Source organism: Aquila chrysaetos, chromosome 12 (genome assembly GCF_900496995.4).
Source record: "Aquila chrysaetos chrysaetos chromosome 12, bAquChr1.4, whole genome shotgun sequence".
NCBI classification, from domain to species: domain Eukaryota; kingdom Metazoa; phylum Chordata; class Aves; order Accipitriformes; family Accipitridae; genus Aquila; species Aquila chrysaetos.
Window position 1 is genome coordinate 29,506,573 of NC_044015.1, and position 15,819 is coordinate 29,522,391.

Here is a 15,819-nt window from a genome sequence, read left to right on the forward strand (position 1 = left end):
GTAAATGCTTTTTCTTTTTTTCTTTCAGAAATATGTAAATACAAATCCAAAACACCACCTGTAAAGTACCTACAAACAAAATGACTGAGGTGGTAAAGTTATTAGTGCAGAGACTTCTGAGTGTTGTGCTGAGCCAATTTGCATCCAGTCCAGGATGGCTTATTAGGTTTGGGCCGTACTGTGGAAGTTGACCCTACTGAACGTAAGCTGGCTTTAGGAAAATTCTCTCTGCTCTCGTCCAGGGCTTACTGTGCAGCCACCGGAGTAATTCCATACAACCAGCCAGTCCAGTATGGCTTCCCTTGAGTCAGAACAAATAAGCCTGAGCTGAACTCTGGAGATGAATTCAGCTATAATCTCCCTTGTCCTGCATGCCCTTTTTAAGAGCCGGTGTAGATCTAGAGCTGTATCCAAGAACATAAGCCCTGTTTTGACTGCAGTGTTGGGTAGCAAGCAGTAATAGCTTGCTAATGCTGTTCTTGGGGCATGGTGTAAAGATACCAGAGTAGCTGTCACAGAACTACCTAGATGTCTTAAGGATCAACTTCTCAATTGTGCTTAGTTGTAAAGAGTGAACTTTGTTAATCTTTTGTCAGAAAAAGAATCACATTTAATTTGCTCTAATAATAGGAGAAACAATTAAGCCATTTCATGGATTGAGATAGGCAGAAACAGAGATGCTGCTGCTGAAAGCATGAGCCATGTAACAGCTTCATCAAAGCTGGACCTTGTGGTCTTAGGGAGTTCTCTATGCACAAACATGAGCTGAAGTTTCAGTGATGTGGAGGGATATAAAGCATCTCAGCTCCTGATTTTGTAGAAAGTACTGGCCTGGGGGAGGGTGGCTGATCTAGTATTTTTTAGCTTGTCCCATTGTAACATGCTGAAAAGCTGTCATTAACACCATTTTCCCTTGATCGGAATAGTGGGTGGTTTTGTGGTTTTGGGTTTTTTTTACTACCACCATTGATGAGGCCAGAGAAATTGTTATCACCCTATAAATGAGTAAGACTGAAGGCTGCCCATAATAAATACAACTACCAATTATTGGTACAAGATAGATGCTGTAGCACAAATGAAACTGTAGCCACAAGACTTAGGAATGTGATATAGCTTGGGTAGGGTATATGAGGAGCAAGGGAGACTGACTGGAAGTGCAAATGTACTGGAGAAAGCGATGTGGTGCTGCTAGACAGGAGCATATTCCTTTATACTTAGTTAGGAATTATTTAAAAGCTGCCATAGGATACTGTGGGGAAGGGGCTGCAGGATACCATGAGTGGATGAAAAAGAAGTTTTGAACTGTGGGGACAACAGAGTGGATGTAGAGCCCCAGCCAGCTTCAAACAAAGCAGGTTTCTCCAGAATTAAATGTAAACTTGGGCAGAGTTCTTAGTAAACCTGCTTGATCTCAGTCCTTACTACACAGGGACTGCTTTTTTCTTCTTTGCATATTGTTAATTTTCCTCTGGAAGGTTAGCTGAGCCAAACTACTCTGTAGATACACAATGGCTGGATTCAATCCAGGGAAAAGCAGGGGGCATGTAGAGGTGGGGCAAGAGCCTCGGGAGTATCCCTTTCATTAGCAGGAACCATTACCTGAAACATCACACCATTAACAACAGTTGTTCTTTGTTATCATCCCATCACTAGACATTATTGCTTCTTAGACAAGATGGCAGAATATAATATTTAAGTCCTCCTCGGTGAATTCAAGGCAAATCCTGGTGCAGGGTGTGGTGAGACAATATAGTTCGACTGGTTTAATCCTGTTGCCAAGAAGTTACTGCTGCCAAAAGAGGATTGTCTTGTTCCTCCCCTCTACTGGCAACACTCCCTTACCTCCACCTCCCATGCTGGCTCTCTTGTCAGTCTCCACGGTGAGCCAATGCAGCTTATTTTCTAGCTGAAAACTAACACACCAGAAACAGTTTCTTGGCGGTTTAGGAGGTCTGGCTGCTTTACCATGTGTGTAGATGAGCACCAGAGTGGGCAGTGGGAAAGACTGGGGGCAGGGAAGATGGGGGAAACAGAGCTGCCTTGTGTGTCAGCAGGCCATCTGATTAGGTCGGCTCTGTTGCTCAACTGCACCCTTAAATGGCCATGCAAATTTGAAAAAAAAATATAAAAAAAAACCCAATCAATTTTGCACTGACACAGCTGAGAAGAACCCTCAGTTCTACTGTGAAAGTACTAACACTTGTCTGAAATGCAATATCTTCAGCCACTGCAGCTGTTTAGCTAAGGGAACATATTTTTAAAGGGATTGCAATTCACAACATTTTTGTGCTTACACGTGCTCCTGCAATAACGCAAAAAGCACCATTCCTCTTTCAGATTCAGGCACACAGACACAAGACTGCATGAGAACAGTGGTACAGATCCAAGAAAAAAAAATTTCCTTCCCTCTCTTGTGGGATTTCAGTTGTTTTGAATCTGATCACAGGAGAAGACTTCCAAGTCAGCAAGATGCAAGGAAAAGTGAGAACTGCTTGGGAAAGTGGAAAAGCTACTGAGGTTTTTCTGCAGACTCTGGCATCGCAGAATGAGTGTGTCTGTATGACTAGACTTGCAATTTTAGCAATTAGGACTGTATTAAATCTGCTTTCTTTACAGAAGTATCAATCAGTTGAATTACCATGCAGTCAGTAACTACTTTTAAAAGCAGTTGAAAATATTCTTCAGCACTTAGTCTTCTGTTAACAGAAAACTGTTTTAGTTTAGGATTTTCTAGCAATTTGGAAAGTTGTTAATTGTTCTTAATGAAAGGTTCTTGAATTTCATAAGCATTTAACAGGAAACCGGAGTCTTCTGTGTTTCTTTGCTACACGAAGCTAGCTCTTCCAGATGCATTGTAACTGTGGTATATCAGGTAAAACAACGAGAGGTTACAAGGATAGTTAAGAGATACACAGTAATTCCTCTCCCTCTGTAGGAGTACAGAGGTAAATAATCTCCTATTAGAGCAGGCGGTGTGTGTTAAATAGTAACTCTTGGTGATCACATACACGTTAGCCGAGAACCAGGCAGCACCAAAAATACGAAATTTGGAAGCGCGGTGGGTTAATTTTTAGTCACAGTCCAGAGGGCTGGAGTACCCCGCGGTGCCTGTTCCCGAGGCACGGCTTGAAGTGAGAAAGTCAGGAGAGCGCGCTGGAAAGCGGTCGGGAGCTGCGAGCAAAACAGCCCCCCTTCTGGGGCACAAAACTGGCTGTGGAGGCAGGCGGGGGGACTTCCAGAAGCGGGAACTGCCTCCGGCGACCTGGGAAGCGGCGCTTCCAGCCAGCAGAACGCCGCCCCTGAGCCGTGCTCCCCGTTCCCCTTCCTAGCCCCAAAAAACCTGCAAGTCACCAGGCGCCGGCCGGCTGCTGGCGCTGGCCGGCTGCTACCGCTGCCGGCGGCGGCGCGGCGCCAGAGCGGCCCGCCGGAGGGGGCGGCAGGCGGGACGGCCGCGGCGCTCCCCGGCACGGCGGGAGCACCCGCCGCCGCCGGGAGCCGCTTCGGGCCGCGCCGCCCTCTTCCTCCTCCCGCCCTGGCCGGGCACGGGGAGCTCCGCCGCCGTCCCTCAGGGCGCCCCGCCGGACACCTGCCCCAGCGCGCGGGGACACACGTCCCGACCCCCCCCCCTCCCCCCGCAGGGCCGGCCCTCCCCTCGGGGCATGCCGGAGCGCCGCGCCGCTCGGCCCCCCCACCCCCGCCCGGGGTGGGGGGCAGCGGGCCGCCCCCCCGCCCCGGCCGTCGGTCGCGGCCAAGCCGGGCCGGCCGCCTCCGCCCTCTGCCAGCAGGCGGAGCTGCAGGGAGCGGGTCCCCGCCGCAGCGGCTGGAGGGGGAGGGGAAGGAAGCGGAAGGAGCCGCCGCCGCGCTGAGGGGAGCAGGCGCTGTGCGGAGCCGCCGCCGCTGCCTGGTGCGGGCAGCACGGAGGGAGCGAGCCGCGCACGGGGCTGCGCGGGCCGGCCGCGCCCGCCGCGCCGAGGAGCGGGCGCCAGGTGAGGGCTCGGGCCCGGGCGCGGGCGCGGGCCCGGCCCCGGGGGAAGGGGGACCCGGATGGTGCCGAGTTCGGAACCCGCGAGGGGAGGGGGAAGGAGGAGGAGGAGGAGGAGGGAATGAGAGGGGGGAAGCCCCCACGTGACCAGCGCGTGCGGGGAGGAGGTGGCGGCTCGCGCGCCCTGTTCGAATCAGCTGGCCCGCAGCGGCGCCTCGTGCGCGTGCGCGGCGGCCCCGCCCCCCGCCCGCTCCCCCCTCCCGCGCGTTACGTGTGCGTATGTGTGTCCGTGCGCGCGCCCGGCCTGACACGGCGGGGCCGTGGACACGTGCGCGGCGCCGCGGCCGCCATGTTGGGTCTCAGCTGAGTGCGGGCGGTGCGCGCGCGCGCGGGGCCGGGCCGGGTCGCGTCGCGTCGCGTCGCGGGGCGGGGGGGGGGGGGGGGGGGAAGGAAGGAAATCTCGCGAGGTCGCGCTGTCCCTGCGGGAGCGGGCCGGCTGCGGGATGGCGGCACAGCGCTGGGCGTGCTGGGTAATGGTAACGGGGGCCCGGGGGGCGGGGACCCTTGGACCAGCCTCCTCCCCGCCATCGTGCCCCGGGCCACACGGGGAGCGGGGCGGGGTTGGGCGCCCCGGGGAAGCGCGACTGGCTCCGCTCCGCTCCCTCCTCCCCCCTGCCCCGGCCCTGCCCCGCCTCACCTCAGATCACCTCACGCCTGCCCCTCGCAGTGCCCGGGCCGCGCCGCGCCGCGGCAGCCCCCCCCCCCCCCCCCCCCGGCTCTCCAGAGGAGAGCAGGCTGCAGCGCCGTGGCCCATGCCGTGGCCCGTTCCTCGCTCCGCGCTTCTCCCCCACGGCCCCCCCCCTCCGCCGCACCGCCTCTGCCCTTGTGCCTGGGGCCCTCCAGCCCCGGGTGCCGGGCTCGTGGACGGTGCTGCTGGCGCCGTGCCGGGGTGGGCGGTGTGCCCCTTGATTGTCCCCCGCCGTCCTGCCGTATCACCTGCTGGACCGGGTGCCCAACTTCACAGCGCAAACTTAGCTGTGCCTCTGACTGCTCCAGTGCTGCTCTCGCAGCTTCCCGTCTGCGCTGACATCTGCGGGTCCTTCGGCCCTTCTTCCACCAACGAGCAGCCTTGGGCCGTGCCCTTGACCCCCCCCCCCCCCCCCCAAGCACTTCGTGGTGGTTTTGCTGTCTCGGCTTGCTTTTCACACCTGTCCCGTGCTGCTCCTTCTGTACTCGTTCCGGTTTCTGCTGTTGAACCCAAACTGCTCCTGCCCTGTAGGAACGCTGATGTTTAAGGATGCAGGGGTCCAAAAATTGATACTTAACGTCACAAATCTGGCCTCTCTTGAGGCTGTGATATATGTCCCATTATATCCCAAACTTGTAAAATAAATTTCTGTTTTCTCTTGTATTTGGAAGAATAATTCCAGTAGTATCAAAGCGTCCCAGCTCAGCAACATCCCCTTTGTCTCATAGTCCTGATCTCTCTTAAAGGAGAGCATATGGTTCTGCTTCTTCCTTATGGTGTCTTGTATTCCATCCCTGATTATCCAGGAATGCTGGCAGTTTTTGTAGTCTTGGAATATAACTGCATTTTACTAATCTGGTTTTAGGCTGCCACATAACTGATACAAAATTTTTATAACAGAATATGTTCTTTAGGCTTTGAAGTTCTAAGCTTTACTTTGGAAATATGTTTGCAGTTATTACTAAACAAATTGTAGTAGTTCTTTGGTGGTTGTATATATATTTGCATGTTTTCAATTGATACTGTCGTTATTGCTGTATTAATAACATAGTGATCATTTATTTACTGAGGCTTTTAAGGTGAAGCTCCAAGTGTACTTTTTGTCTCATATTAATTACTAACTTGTGCAACCTTTTGAGAATATACTTTTTGGATGTATTTCTAACCTATGGTTAGATATTAAGCTTCTCCACCCTCCCTCCCCATGCTGCTACAAGGGCTGGTGATCCAGCAGGGACTGGTAGGTTTGTGGCTCGCAAAAGTTCATTCTTTTCATAAGCAAGTATAACTTTTCAGAAAATTAAGTTGACAAGTTACTGTTGTGGGTTTTTTTCAAGCATCCTTTAATCTTACAGTACTGTCAGATTAATAATATTAGTATTTGCTTAATCAGAAGTGGAAATAAGTTTGTTTAAGGAAAAAAAAAGATGATGTGTGTTAAACAGTAGGGGAGAAAAATACAGTTCTTTTAAAGTAAAGAGTGTGTGGTAAAATGTTCAAAAAATAGCTATCAGGTGAAATTTTCACCCAATTGAAGTCACTCATGAAACTCCCATTGCCTTAGAAGGGGTTAGCAGTCAGTAATTTACTTTAACATGTGACTTCCAGCAAGCTATTCAGAACCTGATCAACTTTGGTTGCAGGCTTTCTCCAGCACTGTCATTCTTATTTCATAAAAACATTCTACGTCTTGAATTTACAGTAGGGCTTTTTGTGAAGGACTGTTACACGGTACAACCATGTGTGTCAGTAAGGACACAGTTATGACCTTAAATTGAAATATTGTTCATAATTTATGTGTCTAGTTATTTAGTCCAATGTAGGTAGTTGTTGCAATTCTCAGTTGTACCACTATTAACTGAAATTATTTTTCCTTTGCGTTGCATACTCCAAGTGTATAATTACTAAGAGATAGGCTGTATTAAATAACTTAGTTACTAAGCTATTTATTCTTGAAGTTCAGTCATATGTTTTGTCTCATTTTTTTTAACATTTCTGGAAAAAGAGAAATAGCAAATAGGATTTTTGAGCTCAGTGTTATTACAGATTTAATGTGCAAAAATAACTAGATCTCTATTTCACAAAATTTGGGAATGTATCCTAGTATGGGCTTCTGTTCTACAGCTGAACATCACGTGACTGCTCTGATATTTATCATTGTTTCTGACATACTTTTGTAGTGAGATTCCAGTCTGCTGTCCATAGTCTTATACAGAATGAAGGCTTTACTCTCCCAATATTTCCCAGGAGACCTAAAGATTTTTTTTGTTTCTGGTTCTTTCAGATCATTCTAGGTACTTTGATTAGGTTGACTTCTGGTCAGTAAGAGCTGTCTGGTTGATAAAAGGTGGAAGGACTTTTACTCTGCTCTTTTACCACCTTGTTGGATAAGGGAAATAAGAAATGTTTTCTTAATGTTTCTGAAAGTACTCGGGAAGTTGAACAGAAGGTCTTTGCAGTCTGCCCTTCTTCCAGTTGTGTGTTTTTTCTTATTTTTTTTAAATTTGTCTTTCACATTTGAAAAGCTGTCTTTAAAGTCTTCAGGGCTAATCTATTGGGGTTTGCTTTGTTTTGGTTTTCCCAAAAATGGAAGTCTGCATTGTGTGGGAACTGATGATACAGGTCTCTCTGGCATAAAGAACCAGATTTGCAAGAGAGAACTTATTTTTCAAGTGTTCAGCACTTGCTTATATCCATAGATATACATTGTACTCACAGTTCTAGAAATGCAGTACTGTAAGACCTGTTGTTCCCTTTCTTTGGGGTTGCTTTAAACTTACTTAGATTATTCCAGACAGATATTTGTAGAACTTGTCCTTTAAAAACCTTAAACAAGAAAAATTCTGCCGCCTCTGTAGGCGGGAGTGAAGTTGCAGAAGGTGAGAAACTTTCTCGCTTCTGTAGGGACGAAGTTTTTGGGTTGGTGGTGGTTTGGGTTTTGGGGGGGTTTTTTTGTTTGTTTGGTTGGGTTTTTTTTAGTTTCCAAATTAAGTGTTCTTTGCTGGAAATGAAGCTGCTGATTATAAGAACTTGCTTCTGGTAAACTTTACACTAACACTTAAGTGTATATTGTTCTAGTTTTGAGAACATTGTAAATATGCTTTCTGCTTCAAAAACTGCCTTAGTTGTAGAAGAACCATCATGAGAGTTTATTCTAGTTTTGTGAAAATCTTCTTTCTGTTTGAGTAACTCGTAAAACACACTTAAGAAGTGCAGAGCTGAACATTAGTGTGTTCTCTTCCTTATTGGATGCTGTTCTTAAAACAAAAAGACTTTTAAAAAGATTCTCTGATTAAGTGCAGCTTTGTAATCAAAATAGTCTGTTTTGGTTTTGTAGCATAGTAGGCTGATAGTTTGTGCCATTTGTGTTAAAAATTTGTGTATTAGTTAACAGTTTGCATTTAACTGCTTGCCTTTGTACAGACAATTCGTCATACAAGAGGTTTTTTGTATCCTCAGACAAAAAGCTTAGCTTAACTTACAATAACTGTTCTTTAAAGTTACTTTAATGTTTTGATGCTTATAATGAATTCAGTTAAACATAGAAACACAGAAAGGTCAGCTTGTCCAATCCTCTGCGCTTTGGAAGTATACCGAGATCATTCCCTCTGATGAGGTTCCTCTTTGGGTTGCTTGTTTCAGCAGCTCATCACCCCATGGTTAAAGTTCTACCTGATACTCAATTTAAATATTTTTTGCTTTGCATTAAGCTGATTGCTTTGTGTCTTGTTGGTTCAGAAAACAGTTGATTCTCCTTGTAGTGATGTTTTATGTATTAGATTGCCATTAGCTGCTCTCCATGTTTTCTGGTCTATTGAACTTCATCGTACGACATAGGAATATGAATGTTGGCAAGATAGGCAATTTGATTGTCCAAGATTTTAAAGATGTTTTCACTAGTTCAGGTTTAAATACAACATTTAAACACAAACATTTGTTTTAATTACTGGGTGTATATGTGCCAGACAAGCAGTAAGAAGGGTAAAAGTTTACCTTTTAGAGAATACGCCAGTAGTAGAGCAGTGGGATTTTGTCAGTCTCTTACAGCTTTGTCATGAGAACTACCTGATTTTTGTCCCTAAAATACAGTGATTTGAACTTCGTTTAAAACACTTATTTTAGTTAGAAAATTTAAAAGTCTCAAAGGAAATTAATGTTCTTGAGAGTTTGCCTGTTAGTACATAAATGGTAACAACCTGCTTTTTGTTGTTGTTTTTGTTTTATTGTGGTGTGTGTATATATATATGTAATTGGGGGGGGCGTGTCTGTATATATCTATATATGTACACAAAAGATCTGAGTTTTTCAGAGCTAGTGGGTTTTTTTGTGAATTGAAGTGTCTCTGTAGTATCTCTAGTATAGGAAAGAAAAACAGGGATATAGCCCAAATTCAAAATTGGAGGAGCTATGCAACTGGGTTACTGTGCCACATACAAATACATTAAAGTGGGAGGAGAGTGGTAGAGCCTCCCCTGTATATTTGTGTTTGAAAGATACTCTGCCTGTACAGTAGTGTTGAAATTAGGAATTTTATCTCCACAGCTAAAGAATCTAGAAACACCAAAAATAGAAACTGTCAGAGAAGATTTGCCATGCTGGTTAGTTACTTAATAATTAAATGCTTTAAGGACATTTCAAATTGAAGGCATGCATTGAGTGGAATTGTGCAGGTGTATTTTCTGAATTTAATCCTGTTTAGTCTTTCAATTTGTGACCTAGATGATAGAACAAAGCAGATTTACTAACTGCCTGGACAGTACAAATCTAGGAGGGAATACAAGCATTAGAGTGTGAAATGGTCTTGACAAATTGGATGAATGACCTGAACTATGTGGGATGCAGTTCAGTAAAGAGAAACACAAAATAATACGTTTGGGTAGCAACAATAAACTTAAATATGAGAAACAACTGGCTGGGCTGGGCGACAGTTCTGCAAATAAGCAGCTGTATCACAAAATGAACACAAAGGAGTCTTGACAGTTCTATAAAAAAGTAAGAGTCATACTGGGATATATGAATAGGATTGTTGTTGCATGTAAGATATGAAATTCTTCTGCAGTACTCAGTGTAAGGCCTCAGATGATGTACTGTCTCCATTTTTGTTATTCTACTTCAAACAGATTTGGACCAATTGAAGAGTATTTAGAGAAGAGTTGCAATAATGACCTTTAAGGAAAGACTGAAAGAATTGCACTTGTTTAGTCTATAGCAGACATGGGGAGACAATAATAAGCTTCAAATGTGGTAAAGATTGCTACAGAGAAGAATGTAATAAACTGTTCTCTCTAAGTAGGATAAGCAATAATGGTCCTAAAGAGCACAAAAGGAGATTTTGATGTTAGGAAAAACTTTCTAGCTCTGTGGATAGATAATCACAGGGTTAAATATCTGAGGGAGGTAATGGGATATCTGTTGCTGGAAGTGCTCTACAAAAGGTTAAATAACCTCCTTCTAGAGGTGATTTAGGTATAGTTGGTCTGTCCTTGGCACCAGAGGTGGGATGACTTGTCAGCATTAGATCTCTCCACATTTTTATGATTTTTGTAATTTTGCTGGCCCATGATTTAAAAAAAAACCAAAACTTTGTGGTGGAGAAAAAAATATTTGTGATGTAACAGTTTGTAAGATTTAGTTTAAAAAAATAAATCATCAAATATATTCATTAAAGGTTTTTTTATAAAGCATTTATTAAGGACTTCTGTAATGTAATATTGAAAATAACTTTAATAGAGTCTTCGTTGTAGATTTTATATCTTTGACTTACCTTTATGTGTTTTTTATGATCCAACAGAAATAAACTGAGCTAGAGTCAAAGTCTTCTGAAAGACTTCATTGAAGAGAAGCAAAGTTCGAAAGATTAAGTCTAGGCAGCCAGGGAATCAGGTGCATTCCAGGCTCTGAAACAGAGCAAATCATGCAACTTCACCTTCTTTCTGTAAAATAGAGATAATAGTTATTATCTGAGAGATGTATTTTGAGGGATAATCATCATTTACAAAGTATCTTCAGGTTCCTGAAGAGTTTGTTATATAAATGTGATGTTATTTAAAACTGGTTTGTGTTCCGTGAATTAGTAATAGATTTCAGTCTTTCATGCTCATTGCTGTGTAATAGTCACAGTAGGGAAAAGCCTGAATAGAAATGTATCCTTTCTACTACATATACTACTTTTAAACAAAATTTCTCCTTTGAGATTTTTTTAGGTGATTTAAAAATATTTGATTAAATTGGAAGAACTAACCTTGACACAAATGAGTTGTTAAAGCTTTTTAGGGTTAAAAGTATGGGACAATTTGATAAAACTGTGTTTTGAACCAAATTCAGTTTAATGAATTATTCTGCACTTTATCAATTCAAAATCAACTGCCTACATTCCATGTGACCTTGTTCAAGCTTTTCTGATTTTTGAAATTTGACAAAGCTGCCTTGGGCTTAATGACAAATGAAGGGTAGGCTCTGTGTCACGTACATATGTACCCTGTAATTAGGAAAAGGGTTAAAGTGAAACAAATTTTACCATATTCTCAACGTTTAAAAAGAGTATAGAGGATTTAGATAAAATAATGCTTTCAATCTATTACTGCCTAATTGTAATTAGGCTTTTAGGGCATTATTTCATCTCACCAATGATGTGGATAAAACTTTATATATACTTCAACTTCACAGGGTATCGTCATTCTGTGTGTTGTAATTGATGGGGAATTGGTCACTAAACCATTGAGAAACAAAGTGTTGGCAACTGACATGGCAGTGGTTTTTCATCCTGATGCAATGTTTGCTTACATATAGTTGCAAATGCAGCAGGACCTGGTGGAAGTTAATTCTAGTGGTTTCATATACTTTATTTCAGTTAAATGTGATCTCAGAGCTGTTAATGAGAATCCTATTTCTAAAAATCAGTAATGGAAGAATGCAAACACTGTTCGCTATATTAGAATGATGTCAGAAAAGGAATTTGTTCCTATCCTCAAATATTTTAAGTCTTGCAGTGATTAATTTCCTTAAACGTATCACTGTAGTACAGAGGCTTTTTTGTAGAGTATTATAAAGGGGTCACAGTATCTCATGCGGTAAGGGCACAAAGGCTTAAGTCTTAGGCAGAGAGAGATGCACCTATTCCCTAAACTCCACCTGAAGAACTGTAACTGACAAGAAATTGTCAGACAGAACTGTCTGAAAAAGGCTGTTTTAACCTGGAGTTTGGAGAAGCATTTCTTGCACAGTGGACTAGGGGAGTGTATAGGCAGTGACTGACTAAAAGACTTGGAGATGCTGGGGTTTGTTTGCTTGTTTTTTTTCTGTTTCCAAGTAGATAAAATTTCTGTGGCAACTTTAAAAATTGTATTTTATTAATCATTCTGAAGTTAGAATGTATTGGTACATGTTTTCTCTTCCACCCACTACCTTCTTTTCATTTACGTGCACTTTCTCTGTAAATGTCTCTGAAAGAGTATAACTAGCAGCAAGTTTTACTGGTTAGGTATACAAGATTATATTGCTTTTGTTAGTAACCACTCCATCTAAATTGTCACTTGAAAAGATTTGACAATGTTTCTGTGCTTTGCTATGCTGCCAGCAATGTTCTTTGGGTATTTCCTCAAAAGCTAGGCTTCAGGAAAAAGGAAGTTATAACCAGATGTTCTCAATTCTTTTCAATCCTCGGTCTTCAACTTCTCTGTATTTTCTTTAATTTATTTATTTATTTTCCCTTGGAAAAATAGGCAAAATAGAAAGCCACCACAGATTATGATTTTTTTTTTTAAACTAGTTTTCTATTTTTAGCAGAATCGTGGTGTTTATTGTGTCAATTTTCTGAAAATTCTGTATCCACGGCATTGCAAAAAATGCAGAAAGCCTGAAAAAATTATTATTCACAGTATCATTGTGGAAGCTGCAGTAATGCAATTACTTTTCATATATACTTGCATAGTTTTAAATCCATCTGTGAGGAAGTGGTTTCTAACAGAACAAAGTGTAGCTATCTCATTTCTCTTCAGTGAGGTCAGCTGAGAATTTCTCTGGATCATATAATTGGGAATCCACTGATCCTTTAAGAGAATTGCTAAGATACTTCAGATCGAAAAGGTTCTTCACATAGCTGCCATCTCACAACTAGTGCTGAAAAGGACAATGAGAAACACTTACTCTTTGTATGATGTCCTAGTGCAAATAAAGGTTTCCGCCCCAAGTGAAGTCTCTTTTTCAGATTTCTTTTCCTACTTTACGGTTCATTTCAAGACTTTTTAGATGCTAAGTCTTATCTCAGTGTGGTTCTTGACATGTAGTTTGAAGGTCTTAGTTGTTGTTGAACCGAAGAGAATTTTGCGAATACTCAAGAATCCTCTATTTCATTCTCATAAATGGATTGCTTTATGGAGTACAGTTTGCTGTCAGGACCATTCAAATTATCCAAGTGTGTTAAGTGTAAAGGAACAGATTTCTTGATGTTAAGATCTTAGTCTTTTGTTGTTGTTTTATGACTACCCTTCAAAAAAGCCCCACACCAACAATATAGGTAATTAATTTCTTGTTAATATTTGTGAATTTCAGTTATGTCACTCATGATCTGAAATATCCCTAGTTAATTACAGCCCAGGATTGGTTTTATTGAAACTTCCTATGTTGCATGAAGGGTTATTTTTTTTCTCCTATCGAAATTCTGAATGGAGAGAGGGAGTCTTTTGCAGGGATATGGAGGTAAAGGCAGGCCAGTCAATGTCATTTTATCCAGTGTGACTCATGTCTCATTGATTTTCCACTTGAGAAGTAACTCTAGTGATCAGACCTTTGTGTCCTGCTTTTAGGGTATAGCTCATAATTGAATTTAGTTGCAGTTAGATGAACTGCCTTTTTAAAAAACTCTTGTTATATTGTTGTATGTCTGTATTTACTTGGCCCAAGAAATTCTCCCAAAGAAACCATCCCAAAAGGTCAGGAGATTCTCCATGAGAAACAGGAGAGCACTGGAGAGGCTTACAGTGTAATATACTTGGTACCATTTTCAGGTTTGATTCATGTGTCACTATAGCTTTGTTGGATGACTTGTACCAAATAATCATGTGGACGTTTCTTCTCATCGTGTCTGTTCTGTCAGTAGGCCTGGTTTGCAGAAGTGGCATGAGCTAGAATTTAAGTTCTGTTTGCTTATCCTCCCTTAAATGTGTGCTTTACTACACATGGGCTATAGTTACAGCTTCCCTAGTTGGTTAGCTCTTGCTACTGCTTTGAAACAAAAGTTTGGTTTTCTTTTACTTAGAAATTAACTTCTGTTGAAGTCTGGACTACTGTTTCTTTTTGACCTTTGCTGACTGTATTTTCCATAATGAGAAGACATCAGAAAGAGCCCAAGGGTTTGAATCAGTAACAAATCAAAATATAGAAGGTCTATTTTTTTTTTTTTCCTTTGATGCATTTTTTGTGCCTCAGGTTTCATCAGCAAAGACTTGCATCAACTGGATTTCGGTGAAATTTTCAATAGAATTTTAACAGTTTTATATTCAAGTGATGAGTAAAACAGAATGAAAATAAAGTAAAACAGATGATGCTATGACCCCTGCTTTGCAGAAGCAGACATGAAGAATGTTTCCCCCAAGGTGTTCACAAGTCTGGTATAATATGGGTTGTAGCTGGGCAATACAGATAGATGGAAACAGTAAGATGGTTGAATTATTTCCTGTGCATCAGTTGTAAAATATTTTTATCCTCATCATGGAAGATTAAGAGTTCCAAGTTAAAAGAAGTAACTGCTTCTTATGCTTAACAAAGCATAAGGGAGAGCCTGAGAGTAAGGCTTCGAGTTACAGCTAACCTGATCCAATGCTATCTGTCACCAAAATACATAGTTGTGACCCCTGCTTTCCACTGGCACCTGTGCTCATTTGACCATTACAGTAAGCCTGTTTGGGGAGCTAAACCAGCAGAAAAATAATGGCTCTTTTGTAGGGGGTTGTATTTTCTAAATCAGCTCATTGTGAGATGGTATTGAATACTAAAGCAAATGCATGGGGAAAATCGGGATGATGCACCTGAGAGTTACAGGGGAGTGGGATTGCTCCTTTTTGTAGATTAAATCACTTAACAGTAAAATGAAACCTCACCTGGGAAGTCTTGTTGCAAAATTAAAGAGAGAATGATTGAAGGCTCACCAGAGTGTGAATCAACCCTGTTGGTAAGGAGTGAGATGATAGATGGGTGAGGCTTTGTTTGCTGTGTTAGAAAGATATAGGGAAAGTGGTGCCTTGGACAAGGCAATAAACTAAGGAAATGCTCTTTGGAGAAGTATCTAAATGGATATAAGTGGAGCAGGAGTAGAGAAAAGAACATTGCAGTCATGAGGATGCAAAATGATGAGATCCTCATGGGAGTTACCTGCTTGGGGTAGCAGTGGAAACCTTTCTAAATCAAGCCAACTGCTGAAAGAGGGTTCAAACACTAAAAAAGGTGATTGCCATTGGATCTTTGAACCTTTGTTGTCAGTGAATGTGTAACCTTCAACGTAGGCTCCTGGACTGGCACAACATACTTTTAATTACGATTCTGTTAACTCACACATGTATTTATGGTTTTATTTCCTTAGTGGCTGTTTAAATACACAGACATTGTAGAGTTGCTCTTTCTCACCACTGAGAGTGAAGAAAAAATGTTTTTAATGTTTTCCTCAGCTGAGCAAGGATAATCCAAACTGTATGCATGCAGAACTCCAGAAAGGAAGTAGTGCCCACCTTAGCTGGCACATGATTTAAGATGGGGATTTTCAGTCAAAATAAGCAGTTGTTTTAAATGTTACAAGATGGTCAGAGTTGTCAATTTCAATGAAATACTTACAGACTAGTGATATTTTAATAAAATTATTTCAGTGATTACAGAAAAAAAAACCCCTCTACTCTGGTAATAGTCTAGAGATGATACAGAATTGATGACTCTTGATTTCACCACTGTCTTGAGTCAGAGTTGAAGGATCTCACAAAACTGAGTGAATGAGTGATAAAATAGAAGCAGAAACTCGTTTTCAGAAATGTGAAGTTATGCATGAGAGTAAAATAACTTAATGCAAAAAAACCCAACCCTGACTTTAAATCAGCTATTACTG

General features: G+C 42.3%; 1 protein-coding gene across 5 annotated transcripts in view; it reads left to right on the top strand.

Moving 5' to 3' along the window:
• Positions 1 to 3,750: 3,750 nt before the first annotated feature.
• The window catches only part of ZZZ3 (zinc finger ZZ-type containing 3), a 62,409-nt gene continuing 50,340 nt past the window's right edge, over positions 3,751 to 15,819 (top strand). Inside the window, exon 1 of one of the 5 annotated variants that reach the window (XM_030032288.2) lies at positions 3,751 to 3,986. The gene's annotated coding sequence lies outside the window, so the exon portion shown is untranslated. Of the gene's footprint in view, positions 3,987 to 4,441; positions 4,519 to 15,819 lie in introns of those variants that run through there. The other 4 variants (XM_030032287.2, XM_030032284.2, XM_030032286.2 and 1 more) reach the window with 4 other exon arrangements.